Source organism: Saccopteryx leptura, chromosome 12 (genome assembly GCF_036850995.1).
Source record: "Saccopteryx leptura isolate mSacLep1 chromosome 12, mSacLep1_pri_phased_curated, whole genome shotgun sequence".
Classification (NCBI taxonomy): Eukaryota; Metazoa; Chordata; class Mammalia; order Chiroptera; family Emballonuridae; genus Saccopteryx; species Saccopteryx leptura.
Window position 1 is genome coordinate 20141754 of NC_089514.1, and position 26893 is coordinate 20168646.

Consider the following 26893-nt stretch of genomic DNA (forward strand, 5'->3'; position numbering starts at 1 on the left):
TGTCATTGGTATTTTAATTGGTATTGCATTGAATTTATAGATTGCTTTGGGTAATATAGACATTTTAATGATGTTTATTCTTCCTAACCATGAGCACGGTATATGCTTCCACTTGTTTGTATCTTCCTTGATTTCTTTTATCAATGCTTTGTAATTTTCCGAGTACAAGTCTTTAGTCTCCTTGGTTAAGTTTATTCCTAGGTACTTTATTTTTTTGGTTGTAATTGTGAAGGGGATTGTTTCCTTAATTTCTCTTTCTTACTGTTCATTGTTGGTATATAAAAATGCCTCTGATTTCTGAGTATTGATTTTATATCCTGCCACTTTGCTGAATTCATTTATCAGGTCCAGTAGCTTTTTGACTGAGACTTTAGGGTTTTCTATATACAATATCATATCATCTGCAAATAATGATAGTTTTACTTCTTCTTTTCCCACTTGAATTCCTTTTATTTCTTCTTCTTGTCTCATAGCTGTGGCTAGGACTTCCAGGACCATGTTAAATAAGAGTGGTGAAAGGGGGCACCCCTGCCTTGTTCCTGATCTTAAGGGTATTGCTTTTAATTTTTTCCCATTGAGTATGATGTTGGCTGTGGGTTTCTCATAGATGGCTTTTATCATGTTGAGGTATGTTCCCTGTATTCCCACTTTGCTGAGAGTTTTGATCATGAATGGGTGCTGGATTTTATCAAATGCTTTTTCTGCATCTATTGAAATTATCATATGGTTTTTCTCCTTCTTTTTGTTTATGTGATGAATCACATTGATTGATTTACGAATATTGTACCATCCTTGCCTCCCCAGAATAAATCCCACATGATCATGGTGTATGATTTTTTCCATATATTGTTGGATCCGGTTTGCTAATATTTTGTTGAAGATTTTAGCATCTATATTCATCAGAGATATTGGCCTTTAATTTTCTTTCTTTGTGTTGTCTTTGCCTGGTTTTGGAATGAGAATTATGCTCGCCTCATAAAAGGAGCTTGGAAGTCTTCCTTCCTCTTGAATTTTTTGAAATAGTTTGAGAAGGATAGGAGTTAGTTCTTCTTTGAATATTTGGTAGAATTCTGTTGTGAAGCCATCGGGCCCTGGACTTTTTTTTGTTGGGAGTTTTTTGATAACTGTTTCAATCTCCTTTGTTGTAATCGGTCTGTTTAGGTTTTCTGATTCTTCCAGAATGATTTTTGGAAGATTGTATGTTTCAAGGAATTTGTCCATTTCATCTAGGTTGTCTAGTTTTTTGGCATACAGTTCTTCATAGTATTTTCTTACAATATTTTGTATTTCTGTTGTGTCAGTTGTTATTTCTCCTCTCTCATTTCTAATTTTATTTATTTGAGTCCTCTCTCTCTTTTTCTTGGTGAGTCTAAAGGTTCATCAATCTTGTTTACCTTTTCAAAGAACCAGCTCCTAGTTTCATTGATCTTCTGTATTGTTTCTTTAGCCTCTATGTCATTTATTTCTGCTCTGATCTTTATTATTTCCTTCCTTCTACTACATTTGGGCTTTACTTGCTGTTCTTTTTCTAATTCTTTTAGATGCAGGGTTAAGTTGTTTGAGCTTTTTCTAGCTTCTAAAAGTTTGCCTGTAGTGCTATGAACTTCCCTCTCAGCACTGCTTTCGCTGTGTCCCATAAATTTTGAGTTGTTGTATGCTCGTTGTCATTCGTTTCTAGGAATTTTTTTATTTCTTCTTTGATCTCATTCTTAATCCATTCATTATTTAACAACCTGCTATTTAGTTTCCATGTGTTTGAGAATTTTTGAGCTTTTCTGTTGTGATTCATTTCTAGTTTCATGCCGTTGTGATCAGAGAAAGTGCTTGATACGATTTCAGTCTTCTTAAATTTGTTGAGAGCACTTTTGTGCCCTAACATGTGGTCTATCCTAGAGAATGTACCATGAGCACTTGAAAAGAATGTATATTCTGCTGCTTTAGGGTGAAAGGTTCTGAAGAAACCTATTAAATCGAGTTGATCTAGTGTTTCCAATAAGTCTGCTGTTTCTTTGTTAATTTTCTTTCTTGAGGATCTATCTAGTGATGTTAGTGGGGTATTGAAATCCCCTACTATTATAGTATTGCTGTTGATCTCGCCCTTTAAATCCATCAAAGTCTGCTTTATATATTTAGGTTCTCCTATATTAGGTACATAGATATTTATAATAGTTATATCTTCCTGTTGGATTACTCCCTTTATCATTATGTAGTGGCCTTCTTTATCTATTACTATATCCTTTGTTTTAAAGTCCAATTTGTCTGATATAAGTATTGCTACCCCAGCTTTTTTTTCATTTCCGTTTGCATGAAACGTTTTTTTCCATCCTTTTACCTTCAATCTATGTGTGTCTTTTGTTCTAAGGTGTGTCTCTTGTAGACAACATATGTATGGGTCCTGTTTTCTTATCCACGCAGCTACCCTATGTCTTTTGATTGGATCATTTAATCCATTTAAATTTAAGGTTATTATTGATATGTAGTTGTTTATTGCCATTTTCTTCTTTAAAGGTGTATTCCTTTTTTTTTGCTGTATTCTTTTCCCACTTTGATCTGTTTACAACAGGCCCCTTAACATTTCCTGCAGCATTGGTTTGTTTGTAATGAATTTCTTGAGTTGTTTTTTGTCTGGGAAGCTTTTTATTTCTCCTTCGATTTTAAACGATAGCCTTGCTGGATAAAGTAGTCTTGGTTGTAGGTTCTTGTTCTGCATTACTTTGAATATTTCTTGCCATTCCCTTCTGGCCTCAAGTGTTTCTGTTGAGAAGTCAGATGTCATCCTTATGGGGGCTCCTTTGTAGGTGATAACTTTTTTTTCTCTTGCAGCTTTTAATATTTTCTCTTTATCGCTTAGCTTTGGTATTTTTGTAAAGCCAGTAATCAGGGCCAGGGCCACTATCACAGCAGCCCGGCCCTTGCAGGTTCGCATTGGATTCAGACAGTCGGTAAAGAAACCATGGAGCCAAAAACTGGTGGGCCATAACCTTTAATCCTACCTTGCACCCGGCGGGCAAGTAAAAATACACACTGGGCTCCAAAACCCAGTCACACTCAGTGCTCACAAAGCCACTGACTTATCCGAGTTTCCTAGAATCAAAGGTTTCTAGCTCACCAGCCCTCTTCTCCTCAGTTCCCCATCTGCATCCTTATCCCAGATACAAACTCTACACAAACTGGCATCTCACTCAGCACTCCGCCATCTTGGCTGCTTCTCCTGGCCTCCTCCACGTGGCCTCCTTTAGCTGCTGGCTCTACTCTCTCCGCTCTCTCATGCTAACCTCAGGAACCAAGAGCCAAACTCCCACTCCGTTCCCATTTTATAGTGTAGAAATCCAAACCCTTAATCCAATATACATAATAGGGAAGTCTCTTAATACAAAGTCACTTCTCTGAGGCATGATAGGATTGTACCACCTGACACCAAAAAGGGTAGGAAAGGCTTAATCCCAAAACCAAGCCCCAGGCTACAAGGATTCTGCCTGCCTTTAGCCCACCCCAACACACATTAATATCACCTGGGCAACGGCCTCTTTAACAAAGTGAGCATAATACATTCTATCCGCCCAACAATTTTAATTATGATGTGTCTTGGTGTAGGTTTCTTTGGGTTTCTCTTTAATGGAGTTCTCTGTGCTTCTTGGACTTGTGAGAGTTTCTCTTGCATTAATTTAGGGAAGTTTTCAGTTATGACATGATTGAACAAAGTCTCTATCCCTTGTTATTTTTCTTCTTCTTCAGGAACCCCTATGATGCGGATGTTATTTCTCTTCATGTTGTCACAGAGCGCTCTAAGAGTTTCCTCTGACTTTTTGAGTCTCTTCTCTTTTCTTCTCTGCTTTCATGCCTTCATTCCAGTTGTCCTCTAACTCGCTGATTCGATCCTCTGCTCTATCTATCCTGTTTTTAATTCCTTCCATTGTGGTCTTTATTTCTGATATTGTATTTGTCATCTCCAACTGATTCTTTTTTATACTTGCTATTTTTTTTGTTTTTTAAAGATTTTTTTAAACTTTTTTTTTCAATTTTTATTTATTCATTTTGGAGAAGAGAGAGACAGAGAGAGAAAGAGAGGAGAGACAGAGAGAGAAGGGGGGAGGAGCTGGAAGCATCAACTTCCATATGTGCCTTGACCGGGCAAGCCCAGGGTTTCGAACCAGCGACCTCAGCATTACCAGGTTGATGCTTTATCCACTGCGCCACCACAGGTCAGGCTTGCTATTTCTTTATTTAGGATTTCATACTGACCCTCCATTGTTGTTCTAAGATCCCTAAGCATCCTTACAATCATTATTTTGAACTCCGCATCTGGAAGTTTGATTATTTCCATATCACTCAGTTCATCTCTCGAAGGTATCTCTTGTGGTTTCATTTGGATTGCACTCCTTTGTCTTCTCATCCTCTTTTTTGGGTGTTTTATTTGTAGAGTTGGTTGAGTCTAGGCTTGGTGTTGTCTGCCTCCAGTTTTCAGTTGTGTTATTTCTAGGTCTTCTTGGGTTGGTATCAGCTGTTATCTGTAATCCACTTTCGGATTTGGGCAGCTTTGAAGTCTTGATTTGTTTGTTTTCTTAACAGGTGATAGTCTTGTTTACTGATCTCAGCAGGGAGCTTCCTTGAAACTGTATCCAGGAATGCGATGGGTGTAACCTGAGACTCTGAAGGCCTCTTTAGCCAGCTAATTTCACTGGGGGCAGGGTGTTTTCTCAGCTTCAGTAGGGGGAGGTGTATCTCAGATCTCCATGGAGACCTGAGTTACTGCCCCTCCTCCCCACTTCTTGTTTTCAGCTGTGTCTTGTTGCACTGATTGGAGCTGGAGAGATGTCCGGAGATCTCTGATCCAGAAGCACTTCAGCTCTGTTTTGTGGAAGGTTCAGTCCCTCCCCCAGCTATGGCCGCCTCCAGCATGGATGAGTCAGCCCTTTTAGCTCGTCTCTTGCATTCCTTAGCCCCTCACAGTCTGTCCCTCTCCCTGTCCTCTTCACCTGGGAGATAAGCTGGTCCTTTCAACGCACCTCGTTCCCTGGTCGCCAGGCAAGTGGCTGTGAGCAGTAGTTTCTGCTCCCCTCCCTCCAAGATCCTCTCTGGGCTCTCAGCCCCACCCCCCCTCCATTGCGGCAAGCAGAGGAGGTTCAGGGGCTCCCTACCAGGACTCCTGTGGTTTCTTCTTTGCTCCTTGGTTTTTGAGAGCCGTTCTTGCAGTTCAGAGTTGGTTTCTCATGCTGATTTTTTCTAAATTGATTTGTATTCCAGTTTGGTGGTGAGAGCTGGGCATCTGTGCATCCGCCTACTCCGCTGCCATCTTTTTCTCCCCTGGAGTCTTTGATTCAATGAACTATTATGGAAAGTACTCTAAAATAAAATTATTCTCCTTCTTATGAAAATATTTTATATTCACACTGGATTCTGGACCTGTTAACAAGGAATTTTGTTTTGTAATTTTTGTACCCTTTAATGCCATACACAAAGATTTATTGTATATGATATCATTTGAACCAAAATTTTCCTTGGCTCAAGAACATATATATATATATCTTCAATGAATATGTTTTCAGTGAACATTTTAAATAGCTTATTTACTATATTTTAGAAGAACTTAATAATCTCTAGCCTCATAAAATATAAAAAAACTTTTATATAATAAAGGATTCAGTGGCTCAGTTTATTATTTTTTCATATAACTCTAATAATAATCATTTTAATTTTTATGAAAAAATGCTCTGTTTTCTCAAACTTTAGTGTGTGTACAATGATCCTATTTAATCTCTTTTAATTTGTGAACATCTCAGAATTTAGTAGTAAGACCTACAAATAATTCCATACAATTTCAATTTTTTCCTGCTTTACTCTATGCAAAAAACTCTGATTTATGTTTCATCAAAGCTATAAAAACCAAGCAGTTAATATAAACAAATGCATGCTAAAGTACTTTTCTGGGAATTTACATCAATTTAATGATGATGTAAATTTTTATCTTAATATTCTGATTTTTGAAAATTCTTTTCAGGGTTTAGATTCTCTTCAGTCATGAACGTCACTAATGGTGGCAGTATTTTAATACCACTAAGAGTAACAATGTCTCAATACTGAGGGTGTTCATGTCCCTATTTTTGTTGTTGTTTAGATTAGTGTTATGGATGTTTCTCCCCCAAAAGAAGGATTCGGTCTGTGACATCATAAGGGGAAATGAATGAAACTATCTGCTCCTCATAGATTGTCATTTCCTGTGACATCCAGGAAAGGGAATGAAGGATTTTGTTTACATGTAAAAAATAATTTGAATGAGAAGGGAAGGAGTACAATAATTTTAGACTAGTCCGACTATTTACATAACTGACAAAATTTTCATTCTCTGGTCAACTGGAAACTGAAAATTTGAAAAGTACAAAATAATCTGATCCTTTTAGTTGTTGCATTCATTGCGATAGTTTCATGGACAGCAGAAATGTGTATTTCCATTTCTCTAACACCCCTGTTGGGCAAATGAGTTTGTAAAATTTGTGTTTTTTTGTTTGCTCATTTTTATTGTTAAAAATGGTGCTGGGCAGAGGCCGGTATGTGATCTGTGAAATTGAAAATTATCTTCCTGCTTGGGAAAGGCCATTGTCTTGCTAATGTTTGCTGGAGGAGAGGAGAGAAACAGAAGCCATGTTTGCAGAGTGAGAGGGGAGAGAATGCAGAGTGCTGAGGAGGAAGCCAGTTTGTGCAGAGAAGAGAGAAGGAGATGGGGGACAGAGCTGAGGGGCTTTTGTGAGCTCCGCTGAGACTGGTGGGGCCTTTGATTCTAGGAAAAACTGGAGAAGATCCTCCTGGTTGTGGAACCGGATAATGTGTCAGTAGCTTTGTGAGCTCTGAATGAATGAAGAGGGAAGTGTTTTTCCCTGCGTGTTTGCTCATCGGCCAGTGTGAGACTTTAATAAAGGAATGGCCCATCATTTTTTTGGCTTCACTGTTTCTTTACCATTTGTCCAAATTTAATGGGAACTTGCGTGTGAATGGCCATGATGGCGGCGGCCCCTGGCCATACAAGTCCCATGGCCAAGTAGGTATTTAAAGAATAATAAGAACCATTACTAATGCCAATTTACATAGAGAAACTTCAGTTTTAGAAAGCATGATAAATATGACCCAATCACTACTGAAGAGAGGCAGAAAGTCAGGAATACACCATCACAGAATCAGCCACATACACAAAACCAGAAAGAGAAAAGCAAAGGTTATTTATAACCTCTTAAAAATATTAAGCAATGAACTAAAGCTTAAATTACTTATAACACCCAGTAGGCTTGTGAGTCACTTACTAATTTTGATTTATTTATTCTTTATAAAAGCATAACTGCAGTGCATAGTGTAGAAAGTCTGTGTGATATTTACAATTTTACAAGAGATTGTGTTTCTTAAAAGTAGTTGAACAACAATTAGGTTTTAATAATACTTAATTTTTAAAATGTAACTCTAGTTTAGGAAACTATAGGAATAAAAACAAGGAAACTTATCCTGTTGAAAAGGTTTTATATATAAATTCCTACAGTTCAAAGAGTAATTGAGCATGTCAGACCAGTTGATTGGAATTCTGTTTTTAAAATTTCTCTTTTAGTGCACTGCTAAGTTGGAGCTCAGTAACTACCTCCCAATGCCTAAGTATTAACCACTAAACTATTTCTAAATGTACTAAAGTAGCAATCCTCAAAGAAATAATATGTATCAAAACCAAGCACAGCTTGGAAAAACTCCATAGCAGCATGCATTTCCAAGTAAAGATGTGATGGTTGAATTATTACTTCCGATACATTTACTGAATTGGAAAGTCATATACAATGACTTAAGTGCTTGAAATACTTCACTGGAGGTCACCTCTGATTCATTATCAATTTTGAAAAGGATGTTAAAGAACATTCCCTTACCTACATACATATAGGTTGTTTTTCTAAAGAATAGTTATAAATATTTTAATCTTTGATATTCAATAATAACTATAATAATCAAATATATTTGTACATAAGCTAGTTGGGGCCATTATAAAAAAGTTCTGAAAAAAGCCAGAACCTGCAATTTATGTGATTGTACTAAGAGAGTACAATTTATCTTCCAACAAATCAATACGCTCTTAAAAGCCCTAACATTTCCATAAATGTGCTTGCCAAGTATTGAAGTCTTTTACCTGCTGATAGCTCAAAAGAGTAATGAAAATAAAGCATACATGAACTAATTTGATACATTTTAGAAAATGATTTATAGTAATAAACTGCTTGTTCTTTATATTAAGTTGTACAGGGTTAAAAGTCAGAAATATGGTAAAGACAATGCTTTTGAAATATTAATTAGATAGAAGATCCTAAAATTTTGTTTTTAAAAATCATTGCCTGAAATAATTGCATTGTCTTCTATTAAATACTGTTTTGAGCCCTGGCCGGTTGGCTCAGTGGTAGAGCGTCGGCCTGGTGTGAGGAAGTCCCGGGTTCGATTCCCGGCCAGGGCACACAGGAGAAGCGCCCATCTGCTTCTCCACCCCTCCCCCCCCCTTCCTCTCTGTCTCTCTCTTCCCCTCCCGCAGCCAAGGCTCCATTGGAGCAAAGATGGCCCGGGCGCTGGGGATGGCTCCTTGGCCTCTGCCCCAGGCGCTAGAGTGGCTCTGGTCGCGGCAGAGCGACACCCCGGAAGGGCAGAGCATCACCCCCTGGTGGGCAGAGCGTCGCCCCTTGGTGGGCGTGCCGGGTGGATCCCGGTTGGGCGCATGCGGGAGTCTGTCTGACTATCTCTCCCCGTTTCTAGTTTCAGAAAAAAATACAAAAAAAAAAAAATACTGTTTTGATTTTTTAACTGTTGTATGGGATTTTTTGTTTTGTTTTGTTTTTTATTTTTTTGGTTGGGCAGGGGGTAATGATACTAGTTGCAACAAGATTTAAAATATAAAGAATACTGTTCATCTTACTACATTAAGTACTCCATTTATAAGAATTTCCTTCCCCCCATTCAGGTAAAGTTGAATAAGGCAAAAACGTGCATCAAAGTTCTGCAGCTTCTTGTGGAACACCTATGATCAGTCACTTGAACTTGACTGAACTCTGCTTCCCCTTCGAAAACGGTGCTGGTTATACTCAATACAGTGGTATGCGGGCCCATTCCTTTGGCTAACAAAACTGAAAATACTTCAATGGCCATTCTTCACAGTTGATATCACTGGGCAGTAAAATTTTAAAGTCATCTCATAAATCAAAGTTGAGTGAATGCTACCGTCCCCTCCTGTCACTCTGCTAATGGATTTGGGGATCTGGATGATCAGAAATCATCTCAGAAGCTGAGAAAGGAGAATAAATACTGACGCCTTCTTCCTTGCTTTCCCCACTGTTTACGTTTTAGGAGTTTGTACGACAATTGTCTCAGGTTCCACTTTTCAGGAATGGCTCGGGCAGCTATTCTTCACAACCTGTTCCATAACCTGCAGTCTGGAGGTGATCATTATGGATATGACAGGTTCATCATTTGTTCACCACGCCTTATACAGTAGTCCTGTCTTATCCCCAGGCAACAGGTCCAAGACCCCAGTGCCTGTCTGAAACCGCAGATAGTACCAATCCCTCTACGTATTATGTTTTTTCTATGCATATATGCTTATGATAAAGTTTATAATCCATTTATAAATTAGGCACAATAAGAGATTAACAATAATAATAAACAGAACAATTATAACAATACACTGTAGCTGTCAATGTTATATGAATGTTCTCTCACTCAAAGTATCTTACAGTACTGTGCTCACCTTTGTTCTTAAAGGAAGCGCTTTATGGCTTCCCACTGGCATACTGGAATTGCCAGCACTGGTGCTCTTTTTTGTTATTATGTAAAATAAGAGTCACTTGAATAAACACAGTGTGATCCTAGGAGAGCTGATGTGATACCCCATATAGCTACTGAGTTAGTAATGGGCAGGGAGCGAATACGGTGTGGGTGTGCCGGACAAAGAGATTGTAATTCACATCCTGTGCAGGAAGGAGGACAGAATGAAATATCATCACACTACTCGAACTGTGAACAACTCAAAATTTCTAAATTATTGACCTGGCCAGGTAGCTCAGTTGGTTAGAACAATGTCTCCATCCACCAAGGTTACAGGTTCAATCCCCAGTCAGAGCACATACAAGCACCAACCAATGACCTGACCTGTGGTGGTGCAGTGGATGAAGCATCAACCTGGAACAGTGAGGTCGCTGGTCTGAAACCCTGGGCTTCCCTGGTCAAGGCACATATGAGAGTTGATTCTTCCCTCTTCTCCCCCCTTCTCTCTCTCTCCCTCTCTCTCTTTTCTGAAATGGATAAATAAAATAGTTAAAAATTTTAAAAAAGGGATCAACTAATGAATGCATAAATAAGTGGAACAACAAATTGATGTCTCTCTCTGTCTCTCTTCCTTCCTCACTCTCTCAATAAATAAAAAATTAAATTACTGTACTAACTTGTTGATTTTTCATTTACTATTTTTGGACTGCAATTGACTGTAGGTAACGGAAACCATAGAAAGCAAAACTGCGGTTAAGGGGCCTACTGTACCGGCTCCCATTCAAAGTTCCTGTCAACTAGTAACTGCAGAGCTCGGGTGTATTCTGAAGTCTTCTCTTTGGCTACACTCGTATCTGATGAAAAATAGTTCCACATAACTTCCCAGCTTTAACTTCTTGTAATAAAATCTTATTTAGAAAAGAAATGCATTATATCTACAAAACAACATAAATAGTTGATTTGCCCAACCGTCTCAGTCTTTAAGGAAGAGAGAGGATCAAATTATATCATCTTAGGGACCTACTACTGACACATGCTATGCTAGACATTATCCACTTTTGCTCAATTCCACAAGCTTATAAAAAATACTATAGAATATCTTTATTGTTAATTCTATATATCAAAATATAAAATCTAGTTTTGTGAGTCTTTCTGAAAGGAAGGAATTGAATAGGAATGTGAGGATAAAATCTTGTATTGTAGAACACTTGAACACTCAGTTAATAGGTAGCTCCTAATGATATCGGAACAATTTGTAAAATCTGACATTCAAATTAGTAAGTCAAGTCTTCTGGGTTCCCGAAAACTGCAGTTCACTGGTATGCATATTTTGGAATATGCTCATAGGGTCTCTAAAACCAGTGAACTGTAGTCTTTTAAAGGAGCTTTCTGAATAGACAGTTTTCTTTAGAATCAGTGCTATTAATCTACAGTCTCTGGGGGTGGGGGGGAATTCACAAAGAAAGTTTGTCTCTCACATACTAGAATCTGGGAGGTCAGAGGAAGTAGGGAGATTTGCCAAGAAAACAATAAGGGACATATGGGAATACCATTTTGTTTCTTTGAGAGAGCTCAAGGGAGCCAGGAAAACAGGAGCCCAGCATTAGCAGTTTAACTGGATGGTGGACCCCAAAGCCTGAGCACAGCTGCCAGCCCTTCTCCCTGAAGAATCCAGGAGGAGAACGCTTGCTGACAGCGCTGGGAAGCAGTTCTTAGGCGTCCTGGCATCCGTGGCCCATGATGCTGACAGCCTCGAGCCTGGCAAAGATGCGGCTCCAGATAGGAATGAGCACGTTCATGAAAAGCCGGTCTCCTGGTGGAAAGGAGACGGGGCATTTGATCATGCTTAGATTACACGTCATTTAAATTGAGCCCTGAATGAAAATAACAAGAATGGGTTCACTATGAAGAAGGGTGTGTGTGTGTGTGTGTGCGCGCGCGCGTGTGTGCGTGCGTGCATGTGTGCGTGCGTGTGTGCGTGCGTGCGTGTGTGTGTGTGTGTGTGTGTGTGGTGGCGGCGGCAGGGAAGACATCAGGATGTGGATCTTGGTAAGGCAATAATAACTCACTGAAAGCAACTGGTTTAGTTTATCAATCAGTGGTTTCAGTTGACAAAATGCCCAACAATTTAATTCCCTTCACTTTTTAAAACATGACTTTTGGGACCACATTGACTGGGGGAAAAAATATCAGGTATTTTTCATCATGTGAAAAGAGCCTCAGTATGAAAACAAGAAAGTAGGGCAAAGGAATTTTTGCTTTTGCTTTTTTTCTTTAAGAACCAGGAAAAAAAGAGAAAAAATTAAAGGTAGTCGATCAAAGACTTCTGTGAAGATAATCGCATAAAATCATTGTGTGACATTATAATAGTAATTATAATAGTTTGATATTCTTATAATAGGAAGATAATAGTAATGACCAAGACCTGAGCATAAATGATACCCAGGGGGAAAATCAATAAATGGCCAATGGTAAGATCACTGTTGTCATTATACTCGCATCTTACTACAGCAGAATTGCATGAAACACGGCAGTTTCTATCTTTTCGTACATACATACCAAAATATTTATTCAATTAGATAATTTATTCAATTAGATATATAAAATTTCAAAAATTGTGTAGCAATGTACATTTTACAACTATAATCAAAATATCTAGGTTTCAGGTATATAATTTTAAATTTGGCTATATCATTCTTACCTTAATTGTAAATTTTCTTCTTCCATTAAATTCTAATTCTCCATGACTACACACTATAACAAGAATAACTACCAACAATTAACTGATTGATTAACTCAACTGTAGGCAACTGAACAAAATTTTTCAGCCAAAGGAATTAAATTATGTAGTATTATGTACATAATAGAATTATAGAGAAAAAACATTAAATCAATTGACCAGACTTCATTTTATAAGCACGTGTTTGTGTGTGTGTGTACATGCATGTGTACAAAATTTCCTGCCATATAGAATTAAAAAAGGTGTAAAATACGTTCTCCAAGTGTATATGACACGTACAATTTGCACACTGGTATCAAAAAGCAAAACTCTTATGCAGATATTAAAACAAAAAGGCAAGGCAACATCTGCATTACACATAAGCCAGCAGGTATCAAATGTAATACTACCAAAGATAAGAAACAAACCTAAATTAGTTGTAAGGTTGTTTCTCCATTCTGTAATGTTAGTTCCATATTTTATCGAAAACATAGCAGCAGAAAACCTTGTAAGTAAATGTGAAATTTGAGAGTGAAATTTATTTCAGGAAGCATTGTTTCCCATATAAGTTATTTTTAAAAATATCATCAGGACTTTGACTCCACGTGTAAAGTAGGTGTCAGAGACTGAGAAAAGCTCAGCGAGGTTTACAGAGAAGGGAGATGGAGGCGGATTCTGAGGGCAGATGCAGCAACTTTTAGTCAGTATGAGCTTAACCACATACAAGTAATGAAATCTGGACAGTCCAAGGCCAAGAACCAGATGAAGAGGCTGGAAATAGGCAGATCCAGTTACCATGGAGCAGGCAGTTAACTACAAACTAGAAAGTGAAACATTAGCCATCAGAAAAGCAGATGAGTAGAAGAGAAACCTAAAAGGAAGCAGATTTTGCAGGATCATCACAGTCAAGCCAACTTGGCAAGAGGTCTTGATTTCTGAGCAAAAAATCTGAGTAATAGGTAGCCTCACCTTTTAATGGAAGAGTTGCAGAGTATTTGTATCATTGTCATTTTTCTGAGGTGTAAGTAATTCCATAGGTCTACTAATTTCAAATTTTTCCAAAACACTTGGATCACTGGGTACAGAAGGTGAGAAGGTCAAGAACAAGGCTGTTTCCCACAAGAGTAAACATAATGGCCAAGGTTTCTCCCTTTCTCTGATGTTTGGATAGCCATTCACAGTGGATCTGCAGGCATTATGTAAGTAACATATTTGTCCTTTCTTTCATTTAAGTTGAATAACCAAATAAAGTAATAAGTCAATGTGCCCCCCTTCTAATTACTGGCATTTGCTCCTTATGAGTGAGTGTGAGAAATAAAAGTTGATACAGGAGAGAGAAGTTCAACATTCTCTCACTATATCAGATTTTTTATAGAGATCCACACTTAATTCAGAATAAAGGGGTATGTGCAAAACTTCAGTTCTGCAATAGTAACACTAATACAAAATAAACCAAAAAGGCATGTTTTCCTATAAATCACTGAAGAGCTTTGGACACAAAGAAATTTTAAAAAATTAAACTCCAAATAAGAAATCCTTTCAAGCTTCTCCTGGTTTTTAAATACAATGCTTAGCATAAATTCAAATATTACAGGATATGCAAAGAAGCAAAATACAAAAAGTATAATCAAGTAAAAAATAAGAAAATAAAAATATACAAGTTGACTCATATTATAATTAACAGGTAAAGATTTTTAAATAATTATGACAGACATCTTAAAGAATATGTAGGAAAAGATGGTGAAGAGAAATATAATGGTGAAGACAAGAATTCAAAAGCAATCTGGAAGCTGCAAAAAAAGAATTAACAAGGAATATTAAAAGTGAATAGCATACAATGTGAATTTAAAAATTATTTGAATGGGATTAATAGCAGCTTGGGTGCAACAGAAGACAGAAACAATGAACTTGACTATAGGTCAAGAGAAATTATCCAAATAGAAGTACAGAGAAGAATAAAAGACTGAAGTCAATGAATGACCCTCAATGGATACTGGGATGGTGTGAAGTGATCTAATGAACATATAACTGGACTCTAAGAAACAGAGGGTATACAGAGTGGGGTTGAGTTAAGTATTTTAAGAAATATTAGCTAAAAGTTCTCCACATTTTATAAAAGACAGCAAGCCACTGATACAATATCTCAGTGAACTCCAAGCAGGATAAAAATAAGAGAAAACCATACCTATTTACAAAACTATTAAAAACACAAAGATAAATAAGAAGTCTTAGAGATAGAGAAAGAAAAGATGCACTAAACCATTAAATAAAGAGATCAGTGATAAGTGTGACAGCTCATTTCTCATTATCAAAAAAAGAAAAACGATAACTCTGGAAGGGTATCTATAAGGTTTGAAATAATGGCCAACATAGAATTCTATATCAAATGATAACATCATTGAAAGATTAAACAGAAAGGAAAACATTTTATTACAAACAAAAGATGAGTTTGTTGCCAGTAGAACAGTAATATGAAGAATGCTGAAGGAAATTCTTCTAACTGAAAGGAAATGATACCAGACAGAAGCCCGGATCTGCACCCACATGAATACAGAAGACTGGAAAGATTACTATGTGGCCAAAAATGAAAGACGTGTTATAAATGATCTTTATATGTGTATACACACACTGTCTCTCTTCCCTCTCTTTCTCTCTTTCATACACACACACATACACACACAAATAAATAATCTCTCTCTCTCTCAACTTGTTTCAAAACATTCAATTATTCCACTCAAAATAATAATAATTAACTGTGGAGATCTATAATATAGGTAAAAGTAAAATGCATGATAAAATTCGTAGAGAAGGTAGCAGGAAATAAAGAGAATTACATGATTCGGGTCGTACAACATACATATATTTTATGACTGATTATAAAAAAACTATCTAGAAAACTCACCAGACACTAAGTAACACACTTCTAAATAACACAGGTGTCAAAGAAGTCAAGTGGGAAACCACAAAGTACTTTGAACATAATGAAGATAAAAATGTTATATGCCAGAATTTATACGGCACAGCTAAAGCAGCATATAGAAAAAAAAATTATAATAGTTAAAAATTTTGTTGTAAGTACTAGAAATTTGCTTAGAAAGTAGATTTCAGGTGTTCTTACCATTAAAAAGCAACTATTTGAGGAAATGGATATGATAAATAGCTTGACTGTAGTAACCATTTTACTATGTATATGGTTATCAAATCATCACATGGTACATTTTAAATATCTGTACTTTTTATTAAAAGTAATAAATTTATAGCACTAAATGTCTGAATTGGAATAGAAGAAAAGTCTCAAGTCTGTGACCTCAGCTTCCACCTTAGAAAACTAGAAAAAAAAAGAGCAAATGAAAGTCAATGTCAACAGAAAAAAGAAGAAATAATAAAAAAATTAAATAAGTAAAATAGAAAACAGAAAAAATAAAGATATTAATAAAATCAAAAGTAGGTTTTTTGAGAAGGTCAGTAAAATTGACAAACTTCTAGGCAGGCTAATCAGAAAAAAGAAGGAAGGCACAGGTCCTGGCTGGTTGGCTCAGCGGTAGAGCATCGGCCCAACATTAGGAAGACCTGGGTTTGATTCCCGGTCAGGGCACACAGAAGAAGCACCCATCTGCTTCTCCCCCTTATTCCTCTCCTTCCTCTCTGTCTCTCTCTCTTCCCCTCCCACAGTCAAGGCTCCATTGGAGCAAAGTTGGCCCAGGTGCTGAGGATGGCTCCATGGCTTCCACCTCAGGCACTAGAATGGCTCCTGTTGCAATGGAGCAACGCCTCAGATGGGCAGAGCATCGCCCCCTGGTGGGCATGCTGGGTGGATCCCAGTCAGGCGCATGCTGGAGTTTGACTGCCTCTCAGCTTCTTTTTTTTTAACTGTTACTGATGGAGTTTATTTTTTTATTGATTTTAATTTATTATGTTTACATAGATTCTAGTGTTGCCCCAAATGCATCCCCCCTCCCCCGTATTTCCCTCAACATCTCCCTTGCCCCCTTCCCTCTAGTGCCCTCCCCCCTTCCTTTCTGTCTGACTGTTTTCCCGCTTCTAACTTCAGAAAGAAAAAAAAAAAGATGGAAGGCACAAATTTCCACTATTAGGAACGAGAAAGGTGACAAAAATACAGATAAAATAGTATTTACTTTGTAGAATATTCTGTCATTTTCTTATAAAGCTACATATGTACCTAACCTATCACAGAGTTCTTTCTCTGCTAGTCACTTATCCACAAGAAATGAAACTATGTCCACAAACAGACTTGGAAAAATATCCTCACAGCAGCTTCATTCACAATAGTCCAAAACTTTATTCATAGTCATCCAACAATTGCATAAAATTCATAAAATAGAATGCTACTCAGTTATCAAATTTAGCAGGCTAGATGACACATGCAATAGCATGGATGTACCTCCAAAACATTGTATTAAATGAAAAAAAGGCACAAAGAAAGTCTACATACCATATGCTGCCATATATATACGAAGTTTTTTAATAGGGAAAATTAGGTGACTATGAAACAAATCAGATCCGTGTTTGCCTGAGCTGCTGAGCAGCTACCAATGGGAATGAAGGAACTGCCAAGGGATGATTTAAATATTTCGTAACTTATAGCAGTAGCCTGGTACAGACATTTGTGAAAAGACATCATACTCTTGAAAATCTGTACAGTCTACTCAACATACAGCGCATCTTTTTTTTTTTTAAATCAGAAATTTATTCTAAAGAGAAGGACGGCATGTTTAATGCTCGAACAGTGCATCTTGATTAAAGAATAAATTATATTATCTCATTCTGAAAAATCCCAAGTGATGACTAAACACTTTACAGCCATTCTCTGTGAGAAGATTAAAGTAACACATCTACTCTGAATTCTGAGAACCTGTTTGTAGTAGCAGAAGGCTCCAAAGATGTCCATGTCCCCAGAATAGGTGAATGCTACCCTCACTGGCATAAGAGATTTTACAGATATGATTAAGATCAAAGACCTTGAGACAGAAAGGGTACCCAGCTTTATACAGGTGTTCCCATTCAAATGATATGCAATCTAAAAAGCTGAGAAACCTTCCCAGGTGTGGTCAAAGGACCACGCAAAGACAGAAAGCTGTCAGGAAAATGACAGCTAGCAAAGCCTTCTGTGTCCTCTCGCTGGCCCTGTGGGCTAGGGGCCCTGTGCAAAGAACAGAGAGAAGCTGCCAGGAGAGAGAAGCCACCCCCAGCCGCCAGCCAGCTGGAAAACGGAGACCTCAGCCCAACAACCACAGGGAATTGACTTCTGCCAGTACCGGAGTCAGCAAGGTAGCAGGACAGGTGTCACAGGGCTAAAATCAAGGTGTCAGCAGGGCTGCAGTGAGACCTGTACAGTAGTCCTTCTGAAAATCAGTAAACTTTCATTGTCTTAAGCCATTACGTTTGTGGTCATTTATTGCAGAAGCAACAGAAAACTCATACACAGGTAATGAGTGGGCTGAATTAGGAATGATATAAAAATACCATTATTTTTTTTTCTCCCAGCACTAACCTTTCTTTAGTCTCTTTATCTGATGTATTCTACAACTTTCAGATGACTTCCGGCTATAGAAACGGTCTCATCTTTACATATTAAAAAGTCCAATTCAGTCTATTTAACCTCTCCAGCGTCACATCTGATTTCAAGCTTTCCCTCCCTGACCCGCTGAGCCACAGAACCAGGGAGCGGGCAAAGGTGTGCCCATGTGCTGGGGAGGGAGCTACGTGACTGAGAGTTTATCCTCTTTCCTCTCTTGCTCCACCGCCTTCACGCCTGGTGCATGGCTGCTTCCCTCTGGAGAGTAGAAGAATAAAAAGGATCAAGGCTGTGGGTTAGCAGTGTAATTTGGAGATCTCTTGTGGTTCTTCCAAAGACCCGTGTTACGGCAGGAATTCAAACATTGTCCCTCTTTCCCTGGGAGCGTTGGCAGGTTCCGCGGAGACACTGTCCATGACGTCCAGTCTGTGAACATCACTGATGCGGGCAGTGAGCTTGTGGATGGACCTGGTCCCACCCGTTTTTCCACACATCTCCAGCCTCCAGCTCCCGGGCAGTGGCGGGAGCAGTGCTGTTTGCCCTGGAAGGTAGACTTCTTTGGTGAGCCCCTTTTAGAATGATTCCGATCTAGCTTCCACCCAAAGTGTCCACTGGCCCGCAAGGGGAGAAGAAAGCCTTACGTCTCCCACAGAGGCAGTCTCGTCGTTGCTCGCCCCCTCTCATTCCACTGGCCCGCAGGGCTGGGTCAGCCCGCACTGCACTCTGCATTCTCCCCTGAGGGACAAGCTCAGGTACTCTCCTCTCTGTACAGCGCTCCCAAACTCCTGATACATACATTAGGGCCTCTTGAGAAATCCTTTATGTCCCACTCCGGTAATAGTTCGGAGCAGTGATTTTTAACCAATGTGCCGCAAAAATATTTCAAACATGCAATACCTGACTATTTAGTCAGGGACCCTGACCTCTTCTTACTGTCATCTTTTTGTTGTTATTGTTCCTTGATTCTTCCATTACTGCCTTCTTTAAATTAAATAGGTCATCTCTAGTGTACCATTTTAATTTCCTTGTCATTTCTTTTAACATATTTCTTAGTTATCTTCTGATTGCTCAGTGGATTATAATTAAGTATCCAATGTAACTTCTTGTCGTTTTGCATTATTAAATGTTCTACAGTAATAGAGAGAGAGAATCAATACCATTTAAAAGAGGTTGCTTTCACCCTTTTATCCTTACTTATTTGGGCTACTTCTGTTAAGAAATTACTTCTAGCATAGTTGAAAGAGAGCAGAGGATTGAAAAATTCTCAGACTCTGTCATTTATTAAACTGTATACAAAATCTAAAAAAGTAACTTGATGTCTCTGAGCTTATATCCAATTGGTGGTACACATACTTCAAAGGCCATTGTGAGAATAATGCAAATTACATGTAAATTGCCCAGCCTATTGGAGGTACTCAATGAAAAGCAGGTATTAGCAACATGACATCACAATATCCATTTAAACATTATAAAAACTCAATTGTGTTCAGATAAGAAGGTATTTTTGACAAAAACTTTTAGACAGCTAAAGAGGTTTTTACTTTTTTTATGAGGACATTATAGCATTGCCAAAAATAACATAAAAATGAATCCTTAGAAAAACCTTAAATAGCCACAGCAATCTTGAGAAAGAAGAACAAAGTGGGAGGTATCACACTACCTGATATCAAACCATACTACAATGCCATGGTAATCAAAATAGCATGATACTGGCATTAAAACTGACACAAAGATCAATGAAACAGAATTGACAGCCCTCAAATAAACCCATGCCTATAAGATCAATTAATATTTGACAAAGAAGGCAAGAACGTATAATGGGGTATATAGACTGTTTATTCAATAAATGGTGCTGGAACAATTAGATACATGAAAAAATGATACTAGACCACCTTCTTACACTACATACAACAATAAACTCATGATAAATTAAAGACTTAAATGTAAGACTCAAAGCCACAAAACTCCTGGAAGAAAACATAGGCAGTAAACTCTCTGACATTTCTCTTAGCAATATTTTTCTATATATCTCCTTGGGCAAGGGAAAGAGAAGAAAAAAATTAACAAATGGGACTACATAAAACTAGAAAGAGGCCCTGGCTGGTTGGCTCAGCGGTAGAGCATCAGCCTGGCGTGTGGGGGACCTGGGTTCGATTCCCGGCCAGGGCACATAGGAGAAGCGCCCATTTGCTTCTCCACCCCCCCCTCCTTCCTCTCTGTCTCTCTCTTCCCCTCCCGCAGCCAAGGCTCCATTGGAGCAAAGATGGCTCGGGCGCTGGGGATGGCTCCTTGGCCTCTGCCCCAAGCGCTGGAGTGGCTCTGGTCGCGGCAGAGTGACGCCCCAGAGGGGCAGAGCATCGCCCCCTGGTGGGCAGAGCGTCGCCCCTGGTGGGCGTGCCGGGTGGATCCCGGTCGGGCGCATGCGGGAGTCTGTCTGACTGTCTCTCCCCGTTTCCAGCTTCATAAAAATACAAAAAAAAAAAAAATAATAAATTAAAAAAATAAATTAAAAAAAACTAGAAAGATTTAGCACCTACCAAAAAGACAGCCCACTGAATGGGAAAATATATTCACCAATGGAACATCTGATAGGAGTTAATACCCAAAATGTATAAAGAATTCATACTACTCAACACCAAGAAAACAAACAATTCAATTTAAAAATGGCAGAGGACCTTTGATGAATGCCAGCAGCTCTGATGGCGGCGCATGCTGAGTCACTGAGTGGGCTTTTGTTAATTACCAGGAAAATGGGCCACTGAGATAATCCACGTGGTTCTTCAAGTGGCTGCATTCCGCAGTGCAGTATTATTTCTGTCGGTGGTCCCTTTTTTTTTTAATTCTTTTTATCTTTTAAAGCATTTTAATTTTATTTTGTGACAGAGTCAAAGAGAGGGCAAACAGGAAAGTAGAGAGAATGAGAAGCATCAATTTTTTGTTGCGGCACCTTAGTTGTTCATTGATTGCTTTCTCATATGTGCCTTGACCCCGGGCTTCAGCAGACTGAGTGACCCCCTGCTCCAGTCAGCGACCTTGGGCTCTAGCTGGCGCGACCTCAGGGTCTTGAACTTGGGTCCTCCACGTCCTGGTCTGATGCTCTATCCACTGCGCCACCGCCCGGCCAGGCTTATTTCCATCAGTGGTTCTTAATCTTAGCTGTGCAGTGGTGTCTTTACAAGACAATAAGTGCACCCATTACAGTCATGAAATAGTGTTGTAAATAACTTGCATAGGGGATACGAAATGACATAAATGCCTCATTTAAAACAAAATAAACTAAAAAAAAAATGGCAGAGGACCTGAATAGACACTTCTCCAAAGAGTTCATATAGATGGCCCATAGATATATGAAAATATTCGGAACATCACTAATCATCAGAGAAATGCAAATTAAAACCACTTTGAGATATCACTTCCTACCTGTCTGAATGGTTATTATCAATAAAAGCACAAATGGTAAGTGTTGGCAAGAATGTAGAGAAAAGGGAACCCTTGTGTACTCTTGGTGGGAATGCATATTGGTGCAGACGGTATGAAAAACAGTAGGGAGTTTCCCTAAAAAATTTAAAAACAGCACTGCCTTATGACCCAGTGACTTGACTTCTGGGTATTTTTCTGAAAAAAACTCAAAATACTAATTCAAAACAATATATGCACCCTATGTTCACTGCAGTATTATTCACAATAGCCGAGATAAGGGAGCAACACATGTGCCCATTAATAGACAAGTGGATAAAAAAGTGGTGGTACATATATACAATGACATATTACTCAGGCATAAAAAAAATGAAATCTTACCATTTGAGAAAGCATGGATGAAACTAGATACAGTGGTTGGCAAACTCATTAGTCAACAGAGCCAAATATCAACAGTACAATGATTAAAATTTCTTTTGAGAGACAAATTTTTAAAACTTAATCTACATAGGTAGGTACATTCCTTATCGAGGTAGTGCCCACACATGGTATTTGTGGAAGAGCCACACTAAGGGGGCCAAAGAGCCACATGTGGCTCGCGAGCCACGGTTTGCCGACCAGGGAACTAGAAGGATTGTGCTCAGTATAAAAAGTCAGTCAGATAAAGACAAATAGCATATGATTTCACTTACATGTGCAATTTAAAAAACTAAATATATGAACAAATCAAAGTGAAATAGACTCATAGACACAAAGGGTAGGGGTTTTGGGAGTTGGGGTGAAAAGGTGAAGGGATACAGCAGTACAAATTGGTAGATACAAAATAGTCACAGCTGTGTAAAGTACAGCATAGGGAATATAGTCCATGATATTGCAACAATTACATATAGTGCAAGGTGGGTATTAGAAATATGAGAGGGCACTTTGTAAAGTATATGATTGTCTTACCACTATGCTGTACACCTGAAACCAATACAAAATAATATTGAAAGTAAACTGAAATTGAAAAATTAAAAAAATAAATCCTTAGAGTAAAGCTTGCTAAGAATTAAACCATTTTTTCCAGCTTTACTGAGGTAAATTGATAAAAATTGTATGTATTTAAGGTGTACATGGTATTCTGCACCATCTTTTGAATCAAGTATTGAACCAGTTATCATTTAAAAATTGCTCATCAGAATTATGCTCACCTTATAAAAGGAGCTTGGATGTTTTCCTTCCTCTTGAATTTTTTTGAAATAGCTTGAGAAGTATAGAAGTTAGTTCTTCTTTGAATATTTGATAGAATTCAGTTGTGAAGCCACCAGGCCACGGGCTTTTGTTTGTTGGGAGTTTTTTGATAACTGCTTTGATCTCATTTGTTGTAATCAATCTGTTTAGGTTTTCTGATTCTTCCAGATTGATTTTTAAAATATTATATGTTTCAAGGAATTTGTCCATTTTATCTAGGTTGTCTAATTTTTTAGCATATAGTTCTTCATAGTATTTTCTTACAATCCTTTGTATTTCTGTTGTGTCAGTTGTTATTTCTCCACTCTCATTTCTAATTTTATTTATTTGAGTCCTCTCTTTTTTTCTTGGTGAGTCTAGTTAAAGGTTCATCGATCTTGTTTACCTTTTCAAAGAACCAGCTCCTGGTTTCATTGATCTTCTGTATTGTTTCTTTAGCCTCTATGTCATTTATTTCCACTCTAATCTTTATTATTTCCTTCCTTCTATTACCTCTGGACTTTACTTGCTGTTCTTTTTCTAGTTCTTTTAGATGCAGGGTTAAGTTGTTTGAGCTTTTTCTAGCTTCTTAAGGTATGTCTGTAATGCTATGAACTTCCCTCTCAGTACTGCTTTTGCTGTGTCCCCTAAATTTTGAGTTGTTGTATGCCCATCATCATTAATTTCTAGGATTTTTTTTAATTTCTTCTTTGATCTCATTGTTAACCCATTTGTTAATAACATGCTATTTAGTTGCTAAGAGTGTGAGTATTTTTCAGTTTTTCTGTTGTGGTTGATTTCTAGTTTCATGCTGTTGTGATCAGAGAAAATGCTTGATATGATTTCAATCTTCTTAAATTTGTTGAGACCGCTTTTGTGCCCTAACATGTGGTCTATCCTAGAGAATGTACCATGAGCACTTGAAAAGAATGTAAATTCTGCTGCTTTAGGGTGAAAGGTCCCAAAGATATCTATTAAATCCAGTTGATCTAGTGTGTCCTTTAAGTCTGCTGTTTCTTTGTTAATTTTTTTTTCTTGAGGATCTATCTAGTGATGTTAGTGGGGTATTGAAATCCCCTACTATTATAGTATTGCTGTTGATCTCACCTTTCATATGCATCAAAGTCTGCTTTATATATTTAAGTGCTCCTATATTAGGTGCGTAGATATTTATAATGGCAAAATCATTATTATGTAACTATTCCTTCAATTATAGTTTCTAATACATCACACATTTCAGCATTTTCAGATTATTTACATTCCTCAGTATTAGAATTTGAGAAATAGCCAATTTGGGCATCTGTGGATTCAAGAAATATCCATTTGGGTGGGTTTTCTTTTATTTTTTTTATTTATTTTTTTTAAAGAAAGTTTATTTTTTTTATTTTTTTTCTTTATTCATTTTTAGAGAGGAGAGAGAGAGGGAGAGAGAGAGAGACAGAGAGAGAGAAGGGGGGAGGAGCTGGAAGCATCAACTCCCATATGTGCCTTGACCAGGCAAGCCCAGGGTTTCGAACCGGTGACCTCAGCATTTCCAGATTGACACATTATCCACTGCGCCACCACAGGTCAGGCGGGTTTTCTTTTATTTGATTCTTGTTAAAAGCCTAGAAAACTTGAAAGCCTCCCTAATTTTCACTAAACTCCACTGAGCTTATCCATTCTGCACCAAAAATACACCCATTACTGCCACTGTTCTCTGCACGGTCTATTTAAGCATCAGCTTGAGAGCCACTCCCTGTGCCCGGTTCATTCTAATCCTCTCAACACATCAGAACTCCCAGATGAAGAAAGGCCAAAGGTTAAGGGAGTGGTCATGGTAAGGTCAGCATCAAGCAACAATTGCAGGCAATCAATTTGTATTTGGCATTTTCCCTTTTTTACCCATCTCCTAGGTCCCCGTCCTCTTTGAGTTCAGTGACCTCTTTCCAGCTGTCTCTCATCCCCGTGTTCAGCACTCCATCCAGGCCCACTGTATTTGCAATAAGGTTCTTAATTCTCTATTTTCTAAGTAAAACTTGTGAAGCTCCACAGAATCCAATATTATAACAGGCCAATGTTGTTTCATTAAGTTACTGATTTTCTGGGAGAATGTGGTAGGACATGTGAAAACCGAATGTAGTTGCAGAAACCGAAAGATAAAATCTGAAGTTTTCTCGTTCTCCATCTTGTATCAGCAGACAACTTACCAATGTCCAAAGAAGCTTCCCTATCTTCTTCCTCGATCTGCATGAAGTGACTGCACAGTCAAGAGTGTTATTGCTCCTGGCCAGCAGGTCATACTGGAGTTTGTGACAGGTAGATACTGTGTAACAGAGGTCCCTAACATAGCTCTATACCTCAGTTCTCCACTATAGTTGAAAATCACTGGACACTGCTACCTTTCCCAAATGGCATTCCCAAAGGTGTCTCCAAATAATTAGCAACTAAGGGGTCTAGTCTCTTGGCCTATCAGCACTGGTGTCTTTGCTACAATGCTGCCTGGCCTGGACTTTTACGTTGGGCTTTAACAATCAGAAAAATAAACCAGCTGCAAAATTTGGAATACTCACCAAAGTAAGTTGAAATTAGCTTGAAATATCCACTATTTGTTATGCCATATGAGTGTAATTGAGAATCAGATCTACTTTTCCTTTGCAAATAGCTCAGAATGTCAGTACCATATACTCCCTCCAACATTTTCAGTTCTACCCTGCTGATGATCATGCACAAGAACTGGGGCCCAGAGAAGTCAACCGATTTGCCCCAAGTGACACAGCATTTAAGTGGTCAAGCCTGGACTAATGTTTCTTGAGTCTTAGCCTGGCTCCTCTTTTTTATTCCTTTTTTTTAACCATACCTAGTGATTTCTCAACCAAGAGGGGGAAAAAGCGTTTGTATGAATCCTTGTTCTTAACATAAATAGTCAATGTTAGTACAGCTGGTGGTCAGCATGTCCATACTATATATTGTTGACACTTTGTTTGTAATTGGCTATTTTAAAAGACTACCTTCTAAAATATAGAATTAGGCTTTTGTTTAACAGTCTTCATACATACATTTGGCAATTTTGCATTCTTTGAGGCTAATAATGATAATGATTTTGAGTGTAATATGTGGGGAATTCTACTCAAGAAGGCCTCTGAATAACTGATTAAACTGTCTCAAAATAAAAACAATTAGAAATTATAAATGCAAACACAATCATTTTTCTTTGTTATGAAGTGGATCGATGCCAACACAATCATTTAAAAACTAATACTGTGGCTTGGCTGTTGTGTGTCATTAGAATTCTTTTGAAAATAAGACCCTCAAATATTAATCTTTTAAAAAGTCAAGTTATTCTAGTGCTATAAGTAACATGCTCGAACAGAAAGAATTATAAAAGTACTACTGTGAGATCGCCCAAACTTCTCCGTAAGGCGCTATTCTTTCCTCTTTTCAATAGCTCATTACCAAAGGTAAAGCCTGGGTAGTAAGGACCTCAATAATGGCCCCTTAAATACCTGTGATGAGCAATTGATGTCCTGATGCTGCTCATGTCAACTGCAACTGCACAGAAGGCATATATATATACCTTTACACATATACAAAGACAGATACATATATATGTATCTGTGTATGTCTATATATATATACATATATATAGACACACACATATATATAGTTAATAAAATTCACCTTATCAAAATATTTCTGCAGATTCTGACTTCGGAAAGAGTTAGAGCAAAGACCTCTGGGAGATACAATTCATTATAAAGTATAAATTGCTAACCTGAATTTTTAATGACAAGTAGAACAGTCAGGTGAGACAGAATAATAATTCATTAGACATAAAGAAAAATAATCCTTGGTGGACACACAGTAAAATGCACAGATGATGTATTATAGAATTGTACACCTGAAACCTATATAATTTTATTAAACAATGTCACCCCATTAAATTCAATTAAAAAAGAAAAAAGAAAAGAAAAATAATCCTAATTAGACTTTATTTTAGATTAGCAAGACTCACAGTGCCTATGTTGTTGATCACAATCGATTTCCCTGAAGCCCCACAATTGCTAAAAAACATCAAGTCAATCACCACCCAGATTTCATTATTAAGTGTGTAAACTAATGCATTAAAAAGCCATGTTAGCACCAACGAAATTCACCGGGCAACTGCATTCAGATGCACAGCGTCCCTTTAGAGAGCACCGTTAAAATACCAAATAAAATGTCAGCATCTGTCAGGTCTCTGGCTTTTATAAATTGTTTAGACT

The 26893-nt window shown here is 37.9% G+C and overlaps 1 protein-coding gene across 2 annotated transcripts in view; it reads right to left on the reverse strand.

Annotated features, from left to right (window-relative positions):
• The window catches only part of HDAC9 (histone deacetylase 9), a 1019027-nt gene that overhangs the window by 267249 nt on the left and 724885 nt on the right, over positions 1-26893 (reverse strand). The window lies entirely within an intron of this gene.